The sequence below is a fragment of the Amblyomma americanum genome, chromosome 3 (genome assembly GCF_052857255.1).
Source record: "Amblyomma americanum isolate KBUSLIRL-KWMA chromosome 3, ASM5285725v1, whole genome shotgun sequence".
NCBI lineage: Eukaryota > Metazoa > Arthropoda > Arachnida > Ixodida > Ixodidae > Amblyomma > Amblyomma americanum.
The window spans coordinates 21,237,651-21,256,900 of record NC_135499.1 but is presented as its reverse complement, the minus strand read 5'-3'; the positions used below and the strand labels follow the sequence as shown (position 1 = coordinate 21,256,900).

The 19,250-nt window shown below is 42.1% G+C and overlaps 1 protein-coding gene across 6 annotated transcripts in view; it reads right to left on the bottom strand.

The window, feature by feature from the left end:
* LOC144122885 (dermonecrotic toxin StSicTox-betaIB1i-like) overlaps nucleotides 1-13,624 on the bottom strand; it is a 53,141-nt gene extending 39,517 nt beyond the window's left edge. For 3 of the 6 annotated variants that reach the window (XM_077655857.1, XM_077655861.1, XM_077655862.1), the window contains exons 1-2: nucleotides 10,034-10,169; nucleotides 6,863-6,966 (exon numbers count right to left, since the gene is read on the bottom strand). The gene's annotated coding sequence lies outside the window, so the exon portion shown is untranslated. Of the gene's footprint in view, nucleotides 1-6,862; nucleotides 6,967-10,033; nucleotides 10,170-13,439 lie in introns of those variants that run through there. The other 3 variants (XM_077655858.1, XM_077655860.1, XM_077655859.1) reach the window with 3 other exon arrangements.
* Between the last annotated feature and the right edge of the window lie 5,626 nt (nucleotides 13,625-19,250).

Here is a 19,250-nt window from a genome sequence, read left to right as displayed (position 1 = left end):
ACTATTTATTATCAAGGAATTTGCTGCGCTCCACGATTTCAACTCTTCTAGTACACTGTTTATATTTGAAATGAGCAATGGAATGTTATTGCCCCTAAATAAGAGACTCGTATCATCTGCATACAGAAGATATTTTTGAAGCTTCCTGATATCTGTTATGTCGTTTATATATACAATAAACAGTAGCGGTCCTAAGATACTTCCTTGTGGAACTCCAGTGGTTATAGGTTGAAGGGTTGAAACATGCTGATCTATTGTTACACATTCATATCGATGCTGTAGGTAGGACTTAAGTAGACAAGCTGCAGTGCCACGGATGCCATGTCTCTCTAGCTTGTTGTGTAGTATTTGATGGTTTAGGCGATCAAAAGCTTTCGAGAAATCCACAATAACACCTATGCACATCTCCCTGTTTTCAAGTGCCTCGAGGATTATCTCTTTTTGCATTAGTAAGGCTGTTTCAGTGGACCTGTTAGGGCGGAATCCATTTTGTGACGAATTAGTGAGGTTAAGTTTATTGCAGAAGTTCATGAGGCGTTTATGAATTACTCTTTCTAGGCCCTTAGAAAAAATCGGCAGAATAGAAATCGGTCGACAGTTGGACATATCGTTTTTATCACCACTCTTGAAAAGTACAATTACTCTGGAGATCTGCATTAATTTGGGAAAGGAACCTGTTGATAACGGCAGATAATATATATATATATATATATATATATATATATATATATATATATATATATATATATATATATATAAGTCAGTAGGGGGCAATAACGTTAAGCAGATATTTAACAGGAATAATTTGTATGCCATCAATATCGCGTGATTTGCTATTTTTCAACGAGTTGAATATATTACATACCTCGCGTTCATCTGTCGGATCAAAACAACTGCTGCGGTTATTCCTAGGAATTGTGCTGCTGAGTGATTGAGGGTTTTGAGAACTGCTGACAACATCTTTAAAACATTTGTTAAATTCTTCGGCAAGTTCTGTGCCCTGTATGCGGCGGCCTTGAAAAACGATATCTTTGATGACTGGCGACGATGGGGTTCTGTTTAGCAACTTGTTTAGTTTCTTCCATACGTCTGCCCTATCTTTACAGGATTGCTGTTAGAACTGATGCTGCAGGAAACGCCGCTTTTTATTCCTCAGGAATGAATTCAGCTTATTTCTATATTGCTTAAATATTTTTAAATCTAAAAGTGACCTCGTTTTGACAAAATGTTTATATAATCTAGCCGCCTTTTTTATTCGTCTTAAACATTCACGGCTGATCCAGGGCTTTCAGTTGCTATGATGTGGCTTTAAAATAATTTCTCTAAATTGTTCACAGTAAATTCGCTTAAAAATGGATATGAATGTTTCATACGCCTCATCTGCAGTGCCACAGTGGAATGCACCTTCCCAGTTTTCATTCACAAGACTTGAGGAGAAAGATTCCATGGTTTCAGGGGTAATGTTCTGGATAATTGCTGTCGTCGAAGTTTGCGCATGTGTTCTTTTATCTTCACATTCATCAAAATGGTATATCGGAAAGTGGTCAATTATTTCATTAGGTACAGCTCCTGAAATTACATTTTTTGCATCAATTTTGGTGATAAAAACGTCTATCAAAGTCTCTGTGTAGATTGTAACACGTGTTGCAGTTTTAGTAAAGATAGCATGACCATTTGCTTCTACTGTCAAAAGAAAGGTCTCCTGCGCAAGGCAAGATTTTAGCACATCAATGTTGAAATCACCCGCAAGTAAAAATTCCAAATTATTTACATTCACGTAGTTGAATAGCAGTTCAATGCGGAAAATGAAATTATTGAATTGACCGTTTGGTTGTCGGTAGATCACGCAGTAGATGTATTTTCTCGATTTCAAGCATAGCCATTCAAAATCTTCAGTCAACAGAGACAGTTCAAAAATTATTTCACATTCTAGATTATTTTTGATAAGGATTTCAATCCCCCTACATTGTTTATTAGGTTTGTTTGGGAAGAAACTGTTATATCCGTCCCGCCTGTAAGCATCTGTATCCGATAATACCACGTTTCTGTCAACATCAGTCCATCGAAATAAAGAACAAATTCATTTAGAGGAATAGTAAGCTCATATTCTTTATGCCTTGCTGATCTAATATTCAGATGAAAAGAACTCAAGCCAATTTTTCTCGATGTATTAAATGTGGGGTTTATGTCGTGCGGAGACTCAGCCATTTTACAGGCGAAATGCAAAATGTAAACAAATGAAGACACTTAAACCATTTTTTCCACCTCCTGAGCATTGCGAAGGTACAGAATCGATGACGACTCTTCCTTCCTGGCAAGACTCTTCCTTCCTGGCATTGCTTGTCCAGACAAATTTCCACCCTTTTGCTTTCCTGTGTTCAATAGCCATGCCAAGTACTCGTTTTAGTGCTGGACAAAGATGCTCGTTGATGAACAGGGGCGAGCTCGGTGAAAAAACCAGGTCCTCAGTTGACAAGCGCATTTTGCGTTCTTTTTAGAGCACATCTCGCTTTGGACGGCTTTTGAACTGTACAACAATATTCGGTACAGTGTTGGGGTTTTTTGCAGGGACGCGATGACAAATTTCAATGTCGCCTTTCGCAATAGGCTCCTTTAAAACCTCCCCTATTTCATCAAGAGCATCAGGAAGGTTTTCATCTTCAGAGAAAGGTATCCCATTAATCTCAAGGTTCCGATTCCTTGAATACTTCTCCGAGAAAGGCACTCGATCCTCGAGCTGTAAAACTTCCGTTTTGAGCGCTTGGCATTCTTCTAATAGCTTTTCATTAGCCGCTTTGAGCTCTTTGTTTACTTTTGCGAGCTCATAATGTTCTTGTTTGCTGTCCTCGAACTCTTTATTGCAAAATTGGAGACTTGCCTTTACTTCCCTTAGCTCTTTTCTTAGATCCCGTTCAAGTTTAGCTTGAAATTCGCGCATTTACTTCCTAAGTTCAGCTGATTCACCCATCTAAAATGCAACAAAACAGTGCACACAAGCAAAGACGTTGGCAGCAGACAGAAATGGCAATTCACTGTTTGGAAAACGTTCTAACCTGCATTGATAGGGGACAAGATTTAGATGGTCTCGTCAGGCTGCCCTTGCTGCTGCCAAGTGATTCCTCGGTGAAAACGCGGCCCTTTTTATAGCAGGCACTTCCCTGGTGGACGTGACGTCACCGTCGTGCTTAGCACGAGCCAAAATTCTTGCGATTAGAGCAGTTCAGCTCCCTGCGTGTCAAGATGTCGAATGCGCGTCTCTTTCTCATAGACAGGCGCCATGATTAGTCTAGTTACTGGAGTTCTGCATTTCGCCGTTTTGGGACTGTACCTGACGAAGCCGTACGCTGACAGGTGAATACTTAACTTTGTTCTAGTCCAGCGCCATTTGTGACGAATACCATATTGAAAAATATTTCCCTTCACCTGCCGGCAAAAAAAAAGTGGTTGCAGAAAAGCGCTGATGGGCCGGCGCTGATAACATAATCTGGGTGCATCCCCGTGCGCGGCGCTACACAGCGTTGGAGTGTGCAGCGTCATAATGTAGAAGGCACGACTGTTCTCTCGTGTTCACTTAATGGGTCCCTTGGTGACGGAACAAAGTTAAAAAATGTTTATTCCCTAAAGGGGCATATTTCAATAACCCGTTGTATGAGCCGGTGCACCCTTTCGAAACCTGAACACTTAGGGCAGAAAAGGTACGCTCTGGAGCTGTGGAGAGCAGAGTGCTCTGCAAAGTTGCACTCATACGGAGCAGGACTGTATCCATTTACCCTTTCATTGTGGCACGCAGATATGAGTAAGTTCGGATAAACAATAGAGGGCGTTGATGCTAAAAGTTTGGCTACAGCAGCCGCTTTTCCGTTCGCATGCAGTTTGAAGTTTGAAGTTTAGTTTATTTCTTAAGATACATGAGCAATGCAGGCATACATTGATTGATCATACAGAAGAGGTCTCAGAGCAATATGCTGTAATGGGACCTCTTAGAATAAAACAGATAAACTAATGAAAACGTTTTCCAATAGCAACAGCGAACAGTAGTGAGTTAAAGTATATCAGGTAAACACTGTGACATATTAGGTAAAAGTGCATTTTGGAACACAAAACCAGAGATATCACCGATAGGGGAAACACAACACAATTAAAAAAAACAATTAGCCTACGAGTTGTAAAGAAACAGATTAAGCTGGCGCTTAAATGACGACAAATATGTAGCTATTTTAATATTATAAGGAAATGAATTCTAAAGCTTGATGATTGAAAGTCCAACTGTATGAATTCCGAAGTTAGTGCAAACTTTCGGAAGCAAAAAATTATTCTGATGTGAAAAGTGTGTAACATTTGAGTTCGTGATGTCCTTTGAGAGTATGAATTGCCGAAGATTATGGTCATTAATGACTCTAAAACCAAATACACCAACATTTAATTTAATGAGAGTATTATTATTGAGTATGTTAAGCTCGTTATACAAAGCGGATGTAGGAAACCACCGGTTAATCCATGTTAGCATTCTGACAGCTTGGTTCTGAACAAGTGGGAGAGATGATAAATGGGAACGGCATGTCATCCCCAAGTAGTATTGCAATAATTTAGATGGCTATCTATGAACGCATAGTACAGAGTGATTTAAGTACGCAGGTTAAAGAAGCGACGAGCTTTTAGTGATAGTGTAATTCCAGAGGAAGTCATTTCCTGAAATATCTGCATGTGCCGGTCAAATTTTAAACAAGAATCTAGAACTATACGAAGAAACACACATTGATCAGTTGGATGGATAGGATAGTAGTTAATATACAGCGGAGAAATGTCTTCTCTAATTACGGCCTTGGAGCTAAATATCATAAATTTTGATTTGAGAAGATTAATCTGAAGCTTGTTTTTAGTACAACATGCAGAAACGTTATTAAGATCTTGATTAAGGTCTTAGGTAAACAAAACATTTATTAGATGATGACAGAGTGGTATCATCCGCATGTAATATGCAGTTAGATTTAGTGAGGCAACTTGGGAGTTGATTAATTATTATCAAAAACCGAAGAGGACCAAGAATTGAACCTTGAAGGACCCCGATGTTAATATTTTTTTTTGTAAAACAGAAAGCCAGAGAAGCGTACAATTTGCTCCCGGTTAGATAAGTAGCTGCGTAACCGATTTAGAGGGGTTCGAAAGATACCGCAATATTCAAGCTTAGAGAAAAGAATATCAGAGTTAATCGTGTCGAAGGCTTTTGAGAAATGAAGAATACCGAACCAACAAAGTTGCTTTTAACAGTATGTAATTTATGCCAGTCGTTATAGTATATTACTGCAAGGTTAATAGAAAACCCATTTCGAAGTCCAAATTGTTTAGAATATAAAACATGGAACTTTTCTAAGTAGTTTGACAACTTTCAATGAATTAGCCTTCCAATACCATCACTGAAGAAAGGAAGAAAGCAAATAGGTAGGCAATTAGAGAGCGAACATTTGTCGCCTTTCTTAAACACTGGGATAGCCTTGCTTCTTTTCAATTCGTGTGGGAAATATTGGTTATATAAAACCGTCGTGCAGAACGCTATGCTCAAAGTGGTTTTCTCTCAGCATGGTGTACTGCGACTTTGAAACCAGTATAAACCATAGTAAGGTTTGTAGTTTGAGGCAGTAAGGTTTATATTTTCGTCTTACGAAAGAACGCAGTCACTATAAAAACTTCTTTTACGAGCACAGTTACCACCATTGGCTATTCGCAAAAAAATGTCTAGTCTAAAGTTTTTTTATCAGCTTTATCACAGTATGTTCAGCCTTATTCCAGCTTTTACTTGCTGCCACACGGAAGACTGTCGTCGCGTACCAAACATCCTTTTGCAGTTATGTCATGCATGCCGAGAGTGTATGTCTATAAGCTTTGGTTTCTGCCTAAAACAAATATAGAATGGGATAACCTTTACCGACACGTATTAGTCAAAACTTGTTCACTTGCACCCTTTGTTAGAGCTGGAATTGTGTTGTATTCATCGATTGTACGCTATCACCCTGTAACAGCCCGCAAGGGCTAACAGTATTTAGAAATAATAAAACATGTGTGTTTGCAACATCACGAAATCTTGGGATTTGTTCTCGAAATTTTGTGTCGAGCCAAACGGATTATTCGGACCTATGGGATCACCTGTCGACTTTTTATACCTTAATAAATCATTCTACTTGGATGATAGTAAAAACACAACTTAAAACAGGAAATTGTTGAGCAGATAACAAAATATTTAAAGAATGAATAGCAGAACCTCACAGGCCTGGTAATATTAGGTAAGATAGAAACGTTTAGATGAGTCTATTCCTCTTCAATTCAGAATATCTATACTCAAAATCACTCCAAGTTCACATTTCGTAGTAACGCAACCGTTAGGACGGCACGGATGTTCAGTGTGCTTACATTTAAATGACAATAAAAAATAATTGTGCAACGTCTAAAACTTGCGAAAAGTGACGCGGACGCCCACTCGGGGTTATGAATGCGAGATGTTGCTAGCAAAGAGCAATTTCGCAGTTTAAATAACTGAAAAACGCCATACGTGACACTATGACCGCTAATTCCTAGTGCTGATTAAACGCTTAATTTAAAAGGTGTTTACAAAAAAGTCTGTAATGCTAAACCTTCCTTTACTTTATCTACGAGAGCAACATTAATGAAATACAATCGGGTACTGAAGAAATCGAGCTATTTAATGAGTAATTTATTCTGGCAGTGCAAATAACATAGATTACGTGTTCATGCTCATGCACACTGCATGGATATTCGTGTAGAGTGCGTCATTTTCTTTTAGCCCCACCGACGAGGGTGCAAATAAACTTGTATAAGTATTTCAATGAAAATCAATGCTACGCCGTACACTGGCGATAACAATGCGCCACCAATGAATTCAGTCGGCTCGTTGTCTACGCACTCTGGGTAGTATTCTGCTTTGCTGTCTCCAGGTGAATGCAATACTGGATTCTGGAAAAAGAAGACAATTACAGCCAATATTCAAGCTTAGTTCTTTTATCACAATTGATTAAAATTAACTTAAAAGTTATTTGAATGCATAGACCATCTACAAATGATGTAATTCAAAAAGATTAGTTTTTTTTTTCCTTCCGCCATCTCACACCAGCAAGAAAAAGCGGTTTGTTGAGTTCGCTGATGCATATTACTCGAATCTAAGTTGACATGCACTTAAAATACCTGTAAATAACAATTTTCAAAGTCTTCTAAGGGATGGAACAGATCATATTAGGGCAGGATCATTGTATCTGAAAAAATGTCGTAAATGTTGCAGTCGCACAAAGATCACTTTTAAAGCGGCTTTTTTTATTTCCTACTGCACACTGTAGTATATTTTTTACAAAAGACGTTCTCTGTATACTCCGTGTTTTGGGTATCCCACCACTAATTTTTAAAACAGAGTTTTTGAGGTAAACAGAACCTTTTTTCGGCATACTAATACTTATGCTGGCGGACGTCAAAAAATAGGTGAACCATGTTACTAGGAGAGTGATTAACGACATTTTCATTCTTGTCTTTTAAATATTGCAGATTGTCGCTCGATTACAGAGGTTTGTAGCCGACCATGAGTAGTACCCTTATTCGTTTTTGGAATTTCTAACACGCAGTTACCCTGGCAGTTGTGGGTCAACAAATTTGTGTCATTAGGTGGTTTTCGAATTGCGCAAGAAATTGCCCAAATTTGTTGAGCTACAGCAGAGAATGTAATCGCGCTTTTAAAATTGTATAAAATGTACGGCTATCACTAAAGGCAGGCTACAAATAATAAGCATCAATCAGGCTCCTGTAGTGGTTAAAAAGACAACTATTAAAATTTAGTTATACACTTTACTAGTTAACGTGATTGGGCTCTTATCTGATGTCCACCAACACTGGTATTACTATGCAGCAAAAAGCTTCTTTTACTTCATGAAACCCTGCTTTTAAAAATTTGTTGCAGGCTTCCTTGAAGCACCTTGTATAAGGTTGGTAAAAGTTTGTTTGCTCTCTAATGTTTGTTTAATAGAGGCTACTCCTGTGAGTAACCAGCTTAGCGAATATAATAGCTTTAGGAGCTCGGTGCACTCGTATAGATATGGTGAATTATTGTATAATCCACTTTGCTTTATTGCCAAGAGTGAGCATTACACAATTTTTCGCTGTCTACATAAAAAATGTCATTAGCCAGAGCCGACATGTTAGTTGCCTAAGACAACAGGAATAAAGACGAAATTGTGCATTAAACATTGTATAAATAAAACGTAATTCAGAAGGGCTGAGAAAAAATAATAATGCTGCAATGACGAAATTAATTTAGAGCATGGCCCTGAAAACAACCACGGTACGGTTTAAACTTTATTATGTGAGAACGATAGATATCAGAGGTATAATACCAAGCATTTGAAAAAGTTCATGGCACGCTTCGTGAAGGACGCAATTTTTTTAAGTAACCACCCGCTTCATCTTCACAAGTATCGTTGCCACATGTGCACTCAAAATGAAAACGAATGTAATGATTTCATTACATATACCATTTGAAACAAAGAGCTCTAGTTTGAGCAAATCTTATTACAATTTTTTTTGCCTTAAAACACCGTATATGCACCAGGGTACACAATATTCCTATGTTTCTAAACGGCCACTAACATTTATTTGTATGTAGATTAGCTAGTGCTTAGATTTTATTTCTTTTCTAAAACCAAAATTTTCGGTGAATTGAAACCTTAGTACGACTTCCTTAACACGTATTGATGCGCCGTTCAATCGATGTTTCCTAGTCTGGCCTTCTCCCCGTGTCTGTATGGACACTGCTGCCAGTGCGAATAGGGTTTTCCTATAGCGGCTAAATCGTCCGCACTAGCAGATCGTCGAAGACAAACGGCACGAATGCATACGATTTGAAACTAAGTTTATTTGTGGAAACTTACGCTCATAACGAAACAAAGTAACCCGAAGGTGGTGGTAATAGCAATGGGTGCACTCAGTGTTCTTCCGTATAACACTCAGCGTGGCACTCTGCTTTATCCGATTTAAAGGTGGTTCTGAATTTTCAAAAAACGCCCCAACAGCGCCTCGAAGTGTGAAAATTGCACTAGCTGCTGGACATGATCGTGATCCTTTTAGAGCGGTCTACGGGTGTCTGATTTGAGAGGAAAAACAAGTATTAGAACTTGGCTGAGCAAAAAAAAAAAAAAAACGTCCCAAGCAACTTGGGACTGTTACTTTTTTTTCTAAATCTTGATAGAGACACAGATTCCGCGCCTTCAGGCCGACCGACGATCGACATGGAAACTCTAGAGGAAGCAAGGACATTCTACCGTAGGGGCGTTATATACTGAACTAAGCGAGTTGTTGCCTTTCATAACATATGCGGGTATTAAGACGCTTGCCATGACGCTAATAAACACCGCAATGTTTAAAAACTTACGCAATATTAACGGAAAGGTGAATTCTCCGATCCTAACGCAGCGGCAGCTTGCACAGTGTGCGCATTGCTGTCGCAGGGTTGATACTTTCGTAGCTTTCGAAATTGTCGCTGTTTTCGGCACACATCTTTAATCTGAGAAACACACGCAAAGTATGCCTTGTGTGGAGCAATTCAAGTGGAAGAAGCAAACGGGACTGAACGAATTCTGCAGCTGTCACCGATTTGTTGCTTAATTGTTTAGAAGAGCGCACTTGCCATTTGGCGTCACGCTTGCAAAGTAACGTTGTATTCGTCCTTTGTTCGCCTACCTGGTATGTTTTTCTTAGCTCGCCCTCACCCAGTGTCCGCATATCCACGGAATTATACTGGCGTGGAAAAAAACGGTATTAGTTGCCAAACACACGCCGTGCATCTGCCATGAGCCGGATTATTACGCGCTGCACTGAAGAATGCCTGGTATTAACTGTATCGGCATACATAGAAGGGCATTATATAAAAAAAATTAGGTAACCACGAGGCTACAGTCCAGGATGGGCTACTGATGTTCACTCTCCACAAACAAACTGCTGTTGAAAGCTGCCAGAGCTAGCAGTAACGTTTGCAAGCCCTTACCTCATCCGAAGCGGAGTGAGATTTGTCACTCAGAACAGCACAAAACTGTGAGCGGTGAAACCATGCGTTACTTCGGCCGTGCCATAGAAACTACATCATCGCGTTGCTTCGCGCTTCATTGAAGCGCCACCGCGATGAAGAGACGACGCGTACTGTACGTCAGGCGATGAGGGCTACCGGAGAAAGGGTAAAAAAAAAGAAAAGGCATGGCGCAAAGAGCAGCGGAAGACGCCGCCATCGCTCAGCGAAGAGTACGCGTGCCAGATGAGTGGGCCGAGCGCCATAGAGGAGTGCGTAGTTACAGAGTGCGTAGTGCAGGCACGGGCAATAAAATGGAAGCGGATGATTTTTAATGCAGGGATGCATTCAACGGTTACCTTTTCAACTCCCATTGCCCGTCACGGCTCCCTCCAGAAAGACTACAGGACATTCATAGGTGCCCTAGTGAGGCTCAGCGTTGTTTCAAAAATTCTGGCGTGTCGTTGTTAGTATTATTTCGAATATCCTCAAGTGAAGGAACATTAACTACGCTGCAATAGGATATGTCGGGCTAGTTGGCTGAATCTGAATGTAAAGGGTAAACTGCGTGAAAGGGTTAAAACAAGAGAAAGGAACACACACGTGCGTTAGTAAGTGTCGCTTGTGTTCCTTTCTCTTGTCTTAACCCTTTCGCGCAGTTTACCCTTTTCATTAACTACGAATTGTTTTAGTTTCTGGTTACTACCTACAATAACTGTTGTAACATCAGGACAAAGGCATGCCAGGAAAATAGATCATCTTTATTTTGAGCAGGCATATATATATACTGATATGTGACGTCACACGGTTCAAGCCACGCGATGGTCGCGCTAGATACACATGTGGGCGTGTTAGCCGACTTGCTGCGCTATCACACTCTTTCCCGCTTAATTAGGTTATAGGCCGTCACTCAGTAGTTCTCGTGTCGAAACCAGTCTGGTTGCCTTCGCACGCGAGCACTTCAACGTAGCGCTGGCTCCTCCCCTGGTGTAGACAGTGTTGGCGCGGCGCATTGTGCAAGGGAGCCTCCGTCAGCTCCTGCGGCGCAAGCTCCACCGTGGCCGGCTGGGTTAATCCGGCAGGCGCTAGAGCTGCGGCGCTGATAGGCTCCGATGGCGACAGTGACGGGTCCGTGTCAGGTAGGGATGGGTGACCCTTCCGCCGGTCGGGCTGTCTCAGCACCCACATTCTTGGGCGGAGGAGTAGAGCTGAGGTCGTCGTGCAGAGGACGCAGGTGATCGGCATGCGTGAAGAGCAATTAATCGCGCAGTTGCACCATGTATGTCACAACACTGGCACTCTGAGACAGAACACCTTCTTCCAAGGCTACACTTCCACCGCGCACGGTTTTCACAAAAACACGGTCGCCCACAACAAACACGCGCTCTTGCCCATGAACGAAATCACAATGTTGCCTTTAACAGCTCCTGTTTGTGTTGCATGTCCTTTGCAAAATAAGGCTTGAGTAAAGAAAGTTTTACGCGTGGCTGACGCTTGAAAAAAACTTAATCGGTTGATTTGCCCGTTACACTACTTGGTGTGGTACGATAAGTAATGAGGAAGCTATCTATTCTTTCTTGAAACGACGGCTTCGTATGGGATGCCTCACTTTCAACCACGTGCTTTAGCAAAACCTTTTTCACGGTTTGTACTGTTCGTTCTGAAGCCCCATTGGATGCTGGATGATAAGGCGGGGTAGGAAAGTGTTTTACATCGGTGGTGTTAAGGAAGTCAATAAACCCAGGTGAGGCAAACTGTAGCCGGTTGTCGCTCACCAATACTTCAGGAAAGCCGTAAGCGACAAAAACACCCCTAAGATTCTCAATGGATTTTAATGCAGACGTTGATGGCATTGGCCATACTTCAATCCATTTTGAGAACGAGTCTACCAGTACGAGGAACAAATTGCTTCCTTCCTTGCTGTGCAAGATCCACATGCACGCGTGAACAGCTGTGCACGGGGTATGGCCAGGGGTGAAGAGGGACCGGCCTGGAAACAGGTTCAACTGCTTGGCGAATTTTGTATCTCTGCACGTACTGTTCAATCGTTAAATCGATCGCGGGCCACCAGGCAAAGCTTCGCGCGAGCATTTTCATGCGGCTGACGCCCGGGTGCCCCTCATGTAGAATAGTTAGCACGCGTTCCCTCAGCTGTTGTGGGATTACCACTCTTACACCCCAGGTCACGCACCCCTGCTCCAGCGATTTAGCTTGCGCGTTTATACGTCAAGTCTCGTTCCGCGAGCAGAGCACGCCGAGTCTCTTCATCCCGTATGCCGGCAACCAGCCTCTCTCGGAGGGCATCATTTAAGAAGTCGCCGTAGTCGCACTTCGTGGCCAAGTATTTAAGTTTCACAATGAACCCTTCGACGCTTTCACCCACTTGTAGCATGCGTCTGTCAAACACCGCTCCGCTATGACGGAAGTTCTGGGTCTGTAGTGCTTTTTCTGAAGACTTTAACTTCTTCATACGACTTTTCTCCCGGTGATTTCGGCACCGTGATACTTCTAAGTACTTCATAAGCCTCTGGGCCTATCACTGTCAATAAAACGGAGAGGCACTTCTCGATGGCTATCCCATTTGCCGTTAAAAAGCGCTAAAACCGCTCGCAGTATGATCCGAAGTTTTGCGTTGTAGGGTTGAAGTCTGATATCTTCCCCACTGACGACATCTTGAAAGAAGTACAGAAGTTCGCTACTGATCTGTTTCCTCTGGAGAGACCGCGTCAAGACTGGAGGCAAACAAAGCACAATAAAGGTCAAGCCAGCAAGAGCGAGAAATGTGAAAGGTGCGGGAGGGGACACTCGTCGGAAGTTTGTTGTACAAAAACTGTGTGACGAGTATTCAAAAGTGGGCCACTTGAGAAATATGTATTCGACTTCTGCGGCAAAATCAAAACGCACGCATGCCCTCTAATGTTCCGAGGAAGACTGTGAGAATCAACTGTATCATTTGGTTAACTCAGACCAATCGTGTTATGAAGTGGGTGGTAAAATTTAGGGGCACACACTTAGTATGCAAACTGACACGGGGGCATCCGTCACAATTGTTCCATAATAAGTGTACCAGTCTCACTTTTAGCATCTAAATGTGAGCTGTATAAAATGTCGCTTTGCACGTATACTGGGCAGCAGATACAACTTAAAGGACAGTGTGACGTGGCTGTTCAGTACAAAAATCAGAGCATGACGCTACCTGTCATTGTTGTAAGGGAGAACGGAAGGCGGTTACCAGCACTGCTTGGTCGTAATTGGCTATAACGAGTTAAACTACACTGGCCGGAAATTGGGCAGGTTACACTCGAAGACAAAAGTGGCGGGTCTGAAGCAGAAGTACTTTTCCGTGTTCCCGGGCAGATTGGGAACAATACAGAAGTTCGCTACTCACAAGTTTTCTCCGAAGAGCTCTCCCGCTCGGGCTGCTGTTGGCGTTCCGTGCGGCTGCGGTACCGGTGGCCGCTTGAGCGATGCTGTCCCCCAGGAGCACAGACGTAACTGACGGCGATGCTTGTATCCGTGAGCGTCTATCAACGTTAGTCGTGCCCCAAGAGCACGTACTTTTTCCTAGAACGCTGGACGAGCTCGCTTCCTCCCGTCCGTGCCATCCGCCTTGTCACTCGCTCGCTGCTCGGTCGGCCGTTGCCTACGCAGGCGCGAAGACCGGCTCGTGGGCGTATTAACCGACTTACTAACATATGTGGGCGTCTTGGTCGACTTGCTGCGATGTCACAATAATGACCGTGCGAAGGCGCAAGGTTGTTAGCCAAGGAAAGTTTCTAGCGGGCGCGCCGCGGCGCCAAGGCATGTCCAGCTTTCTCGGAGAAAAATATTGAAAATTGGAAAATTGTAAGACAGTGTGGTGGAAATACTGCTAGAAATGGTCCATTATTATGATATGTGGCGAAACCTTTCTTTTAAAGTGTTTCCATTCGATTGCATCAACAGTTACGACTCTTTAGAAAACCAATGGAGCAGGCTTTTGACGGTAGAAAAAACCTGAATAGAAAAAAAATAGAAGACTGCTGTCGGGTGATGTGCGATTATATTTATTGCTAAAGTGAAACGTTATATTATATTAAAAACTTTGTACATAAGCGGTTTCCCGCTCAAAAATGCTTTTGTGCAGAATTGTGGGTACGACAGTCGTTCCCCTCGATGAGAGCTTCCATGTTCTTGGCATCCGTGGCACCTACGGTAGATGGAAATCTTGCGCACACAAAAAAACATAGGCGAGAAAGGTAACACAGAAGTGCAAACTTCAACTACATGTTTATTGCAAGTGCAACACACACACACACACGCACACGCACACACACACGCACACGCACACACACACACACACACGCACACGCACACACACACTAGAGGCTCGTTTGACAAGCATGAAAGAAGCTAACAGTCACCGAAACCAAGGTGCATAGGGGAAAGTTTCTATTTTTTTTTCAGTTTGTAGTGCTGAAATGGGAGAATAATACTTGTATTACTCTGTCGCTTAAAGACCAATAAATATAAAGCAGCAGAAAAACCACCATGCCGCGGGTTGAATCCGAACCCACGACCTCCGAATATCGCGTCCGGTGCTCTACCAACTTTGATACGGCGACGGCTGTCCAATCTGCTGCTCTCGTGGGTATTTATGTTTATTGGGTGTAAGCGAACCTTGAGAGTGTTCACGAGCGCCACCCTCGTCCATAGTGGCGAACGTAGGACATCCTGTATTACCGCCAGTGTGACGTGGAACGTCATCAAACGGTGAAGGCAGAAACTGTGCGAGAACCTTTTTATGCTACTTATGCCATCAACACTGCCAGAACCAAGGCCCTCGTTAAGTTATACTGAACTTTAGTCTACATTACAGAGTTAAATCAATGAAGAGACTTATAAATTTGCATACTAGGCGTCTAGAATATATCAGATTTCTGCGGTTTTTTTTCTTGGGATGAGGAGAGGGGACTGTGGTTCATTGCGTGGGTATGAAGTCCAAAGCAGTGGGCATCTTCAACTGCTCATTACTGCCACAGCGGAACCTGGAAACCATTGATCATTACGTTTGCGTATGAAACATTTAGAATAGTCCATGTTGTCGAAGTGCCCTGGACGCTTGATGCATGACTGAGATCCGTAATTCTATTAATTCAAATGAGTACTCCGCCATTTCATCAGATTCAAATGGCCAAAGCGTCTCTGACAGCGAATATCCCACACTAGTGAACCAAAAATTCGCAAAAAAACTCCACTGCTATCGTCCCACTATTTGCAACGCTTCCTGTTCTGGGCAATACATTTATGCCTCCCATCGCAGGTGACAGTGTAGAAGAAGAAGAAATACTATTTTATTTTGAAATATGCGTACATGTTCAGACGGTGGAACTCTAAAGAGTAGCCGCCAGTCTCGAACAATGGGAGGCCGTGTTGGTCAGCTCACATCTGGGCGTTCAAACCTGGGCCATTGAATGGACTACTCAGGTCGCTGTTAGCCGTGGACTGATCACCACCTAGCATGGATCATCTGCATTTTGCCTTCTGAAGAAATAAATGTTTTGCATTCCAAACAAGCGACTGGCCAAAAGCTAGTAAATCGCTTGAATATACCTGACGCCGCTATAAAATACCCGTGAACAAAAGAAACATGCAGCGAAACAGGTCACACACGAGCACATTGGGAGCCAAATATGACAAGAAACAATGAAAAAACATACACAGTACAGTAATGAGGGGAAATTACGATTAAACTCCTTACAAAACACGTTAGGTGCAAATAAAATGCATTTTAATTGTCACGCACTCGTGGGGTGATGATAACGGGAACGGCAAAAGGATGCACATACACACTGTAAGAGTCAGAGGTTATAAGACTTTTTGTACAAAGTACCACTTGGAATAATGTCGCGGAAGGTTGCACACGCTAATTCGGTTCGATTCCTACTTGTTAAGAACATCATATATAGGAAATTTAAGTGTTTCTTTACTGTTATTTGTTTTAGTGCGTGGAAGTGACCATTCGTCAGTGGAACGGGTTTGGGTATAATTCTCCTTGAGCTTTAACATTGCGACATTAAGCAGAAAGTCACAAATTGATGGCGCATGAAATTTAGCTTTATAAGAGACGATGCACGAGAAAGCGATTTACACGAAGTACTTCATACCGTTTGAACAAACCAGCCGTATGGGCAGTAATACTAGCACCTGCGATAAGCTTGATAGCTCTCTTTTGAAGATGTAGTTTTCTGAATATTCGTTTCAGTTGTGGTGGTTCAAACTAGGTGGCAGCACTTAATGTGTGATTGAAATAGGGTATGATAAATCATTAGTTTTACACATGGGGAAGTTCAGTGCGGTGGCGATCAAGAAAGCCAACGGAAGGTGCTACTTTCTTAACCAGACGTCTTGCATGCTCACTTCGGCTCATACAGGAGTAAAATACTACGCCTGGTGATTAGGAGCTGTCCACTCTTTCTATTTTCTGGTTCTCAATTAGGATATATTGGCTTGAGTCAATTTTGAGGCTAAAGGGTCTGAAAAAAAACAGCTTCTGACTTAGTGGTAATAATAGACAACCTGTCATAATCGGATCACGCGCGCAGTGTTTCAAGAATAGTGTTGCCACGATTAGTAAATAGTCTACGCGGAAAATGAGTTCCTCGTTACTGGCACGGTTTACAAGGTCATTTAGGTAGACGCTAAAAAGAAAGCCTAAAAGGCCACCTTGGGGCGCACCACAGTTAATGGCCTGAGGACTGGGCCCATGTCAATCACGGAAGACAGAGGCCTGCTTTCGATTAGTGAGGCAAGAGCATAGAAGATGGAGACAAATTCCTCGCACACCGTATTTTTCTAGTTTAGCAAGCAGAATACCACGGTTCAGAAAGTCAAAAGCCTTGTTGAAGTCAAGGAGGATGCCGAGAGTTAGATATTTGCGTACAAAATTTTGCAAGCAAACTTCTTTTTGTGATGGACAGCAGATTCAGTAGAGCGTCCCTTTGAAACTCAAACTGTGAATCCGTTAGCAAGCTGTGTTTTGCAAAATAGATGCCCATTCTTTTTAGCATTATCTTTTCATATACCTATGAAAAAACCAGAAGTCCAGAAATGTATTTATTTATTAATTTAATACAACCTCAAAGGCCCCATTAAAGGGGTATTACATGAGGGAGTGGAATTCAGGGCACATAGCTGATTCGATGGATTTTTTGAATGATGATGGCTCGGAGTGAAGTACGAAGGTGTTGGGCAAGTCATTCCAGTCCTTTGCAGTGAGGACAAAAAATGATGACAGGTGAGCGCTAGTCCGGGCAGGGGGAGGGTAAACAGCCTTCTGGTGGTTCGTGCGGCTGGAGATGCGGTGGGCAGGGCTGATAATAGACTTGGTCATGGGGTGACAGTAAAATTTATGAAAAAGGCATAGTCTTGCAATAGTACGGCGGCCTGCCAAGTTTGTAAGATGAGCATTACGTTTTAGTTCAGTGACACAAGATAGGAATAGGCCGAGTGGATGAATCTTGCTGCGCGGTTTTGTGTTGCTTCCAGTAAGTTAGAAAGGTTACTTTGATCGGGGTCCGAAACTGCTCATGCGTATTCAAGTTTGGGACGAATGAATGTTAAATAAGCTAACAACTTTACTGATGGAGGAGCTAGGCGAAGGGTTCGTTACGTGATGTGACCAATTGAGATCGCGGGTTAAATGAACACCCAAGTATTTATACTCCATTACAGCAGTGATTTCGGAATTGGAGATTGAGTAGCTTGAAGCAGGTTGGAAGCGACGTCGATGAAAGGATAGGAGAGATGTTTTCTTCGCGTTTAAAACATAAGCAATTTGTTACACCAGGTTATTACACAGTCAATGTCGGATTGTAGGAGATGGATGTCACTACTGTTTGGTTATTGGGCGGTAAATAACGCAGTCGTCTGCAAACATGCGCACGTTAGAACACAAGTTAGCTGGTGAGACATTAATATATATTAGGAAGAGAAGGGGCCCCAGGACGGTGCCTTGTGGCACCCCAGACAGAATAGAAGCATAAGATGTACGCTTATTAGCTAAAAAAAAACTGCTGTCGGTTAGTAAGGAAGTTCCGAATCCATTCCAAGACAAAGCCATTAAGATTTAGACGTGAAAGTTTTAGAAAGAGCCGCTTATGAGGAACTTTGTCGAAGGCTTTTCCGAAATAAAGGAACAGAGCGTCAACTGGAATGTTAAGGTCGAGGTTGGAGCTTAAGTCGTTAACAAACAATGCTAGTTGAATGTCGCACGATAAAACGTTTAGAAAACGATGTTGAGCAGGCTGAAAAAAATTAACTGAAACTAGTAATTTCATAATATGCGAGTTTATTACATGCTCCATTAACTTTGAATGAATGCTTGTGATGGATATCGGTCGGTAATTATGACGAGAAGACGATGGGCCCTTTTTAGGAACTGGAATGACTGCCCACTTTCCAGTCATGTGGTATGACACCTGATGAAAGAGACTGGCGAAAAATATGGGACAGTATGACGCTAGTAGTATGCTTTGTGTTTTTGAGTATTTTTGTGTTAATGCTGTCGATACCTGCAGATGACGTTACTTTCAAAGAGTCTATAAGTTGTACAATACCCTTATGGTCAAAAGTAATATCAGGCATGGACGGGAAATCAAAGGAAGGGAAATCAGGACGGTCACCATCTGGTTCGCGAGTGAAAACAGAGCTAAAGGTTAAATTTAAGATTTCTGCAACGTCTTGCTCCACGATTGGATCATTGTCATCGTCGCAAAGTGTTATCGTACCGCTCGATTTAGGATTGATGTACTTCCAGAATTGACGGGCGTTTGTGCATAGCATATTGGACAGTGTAGATGAAAAAAATGAATGCTTGGCTTTGAGAACTTCTGAGGTATAAGATTTTTCAGCTTCATAATATTTATTCCATGTGTTCGGGTTCTTAGAACGTGTAGCGGATCGAAAAATCCTTTTTTTTCTTGTTAAGGCGCTTTAGTGAATTAATAAACCAAAGTTATGTAAGGCGCCCAGTTACGGCAATTGTAGGAATGTATCTTTTAGTGAGGCTGTGTATTTTGTTTTCAAAGAGTGCCCAGTTAGTCTCAGGAGTGCCTTGTTCAACGTGTATTAGAAACGAACTAGAGAAAGCTTCGAGTTCTTGGTTAATGATAGTGTAATCGCCTTTATCGTAAAGTGTGATTATTTTGGTTACTTTCTT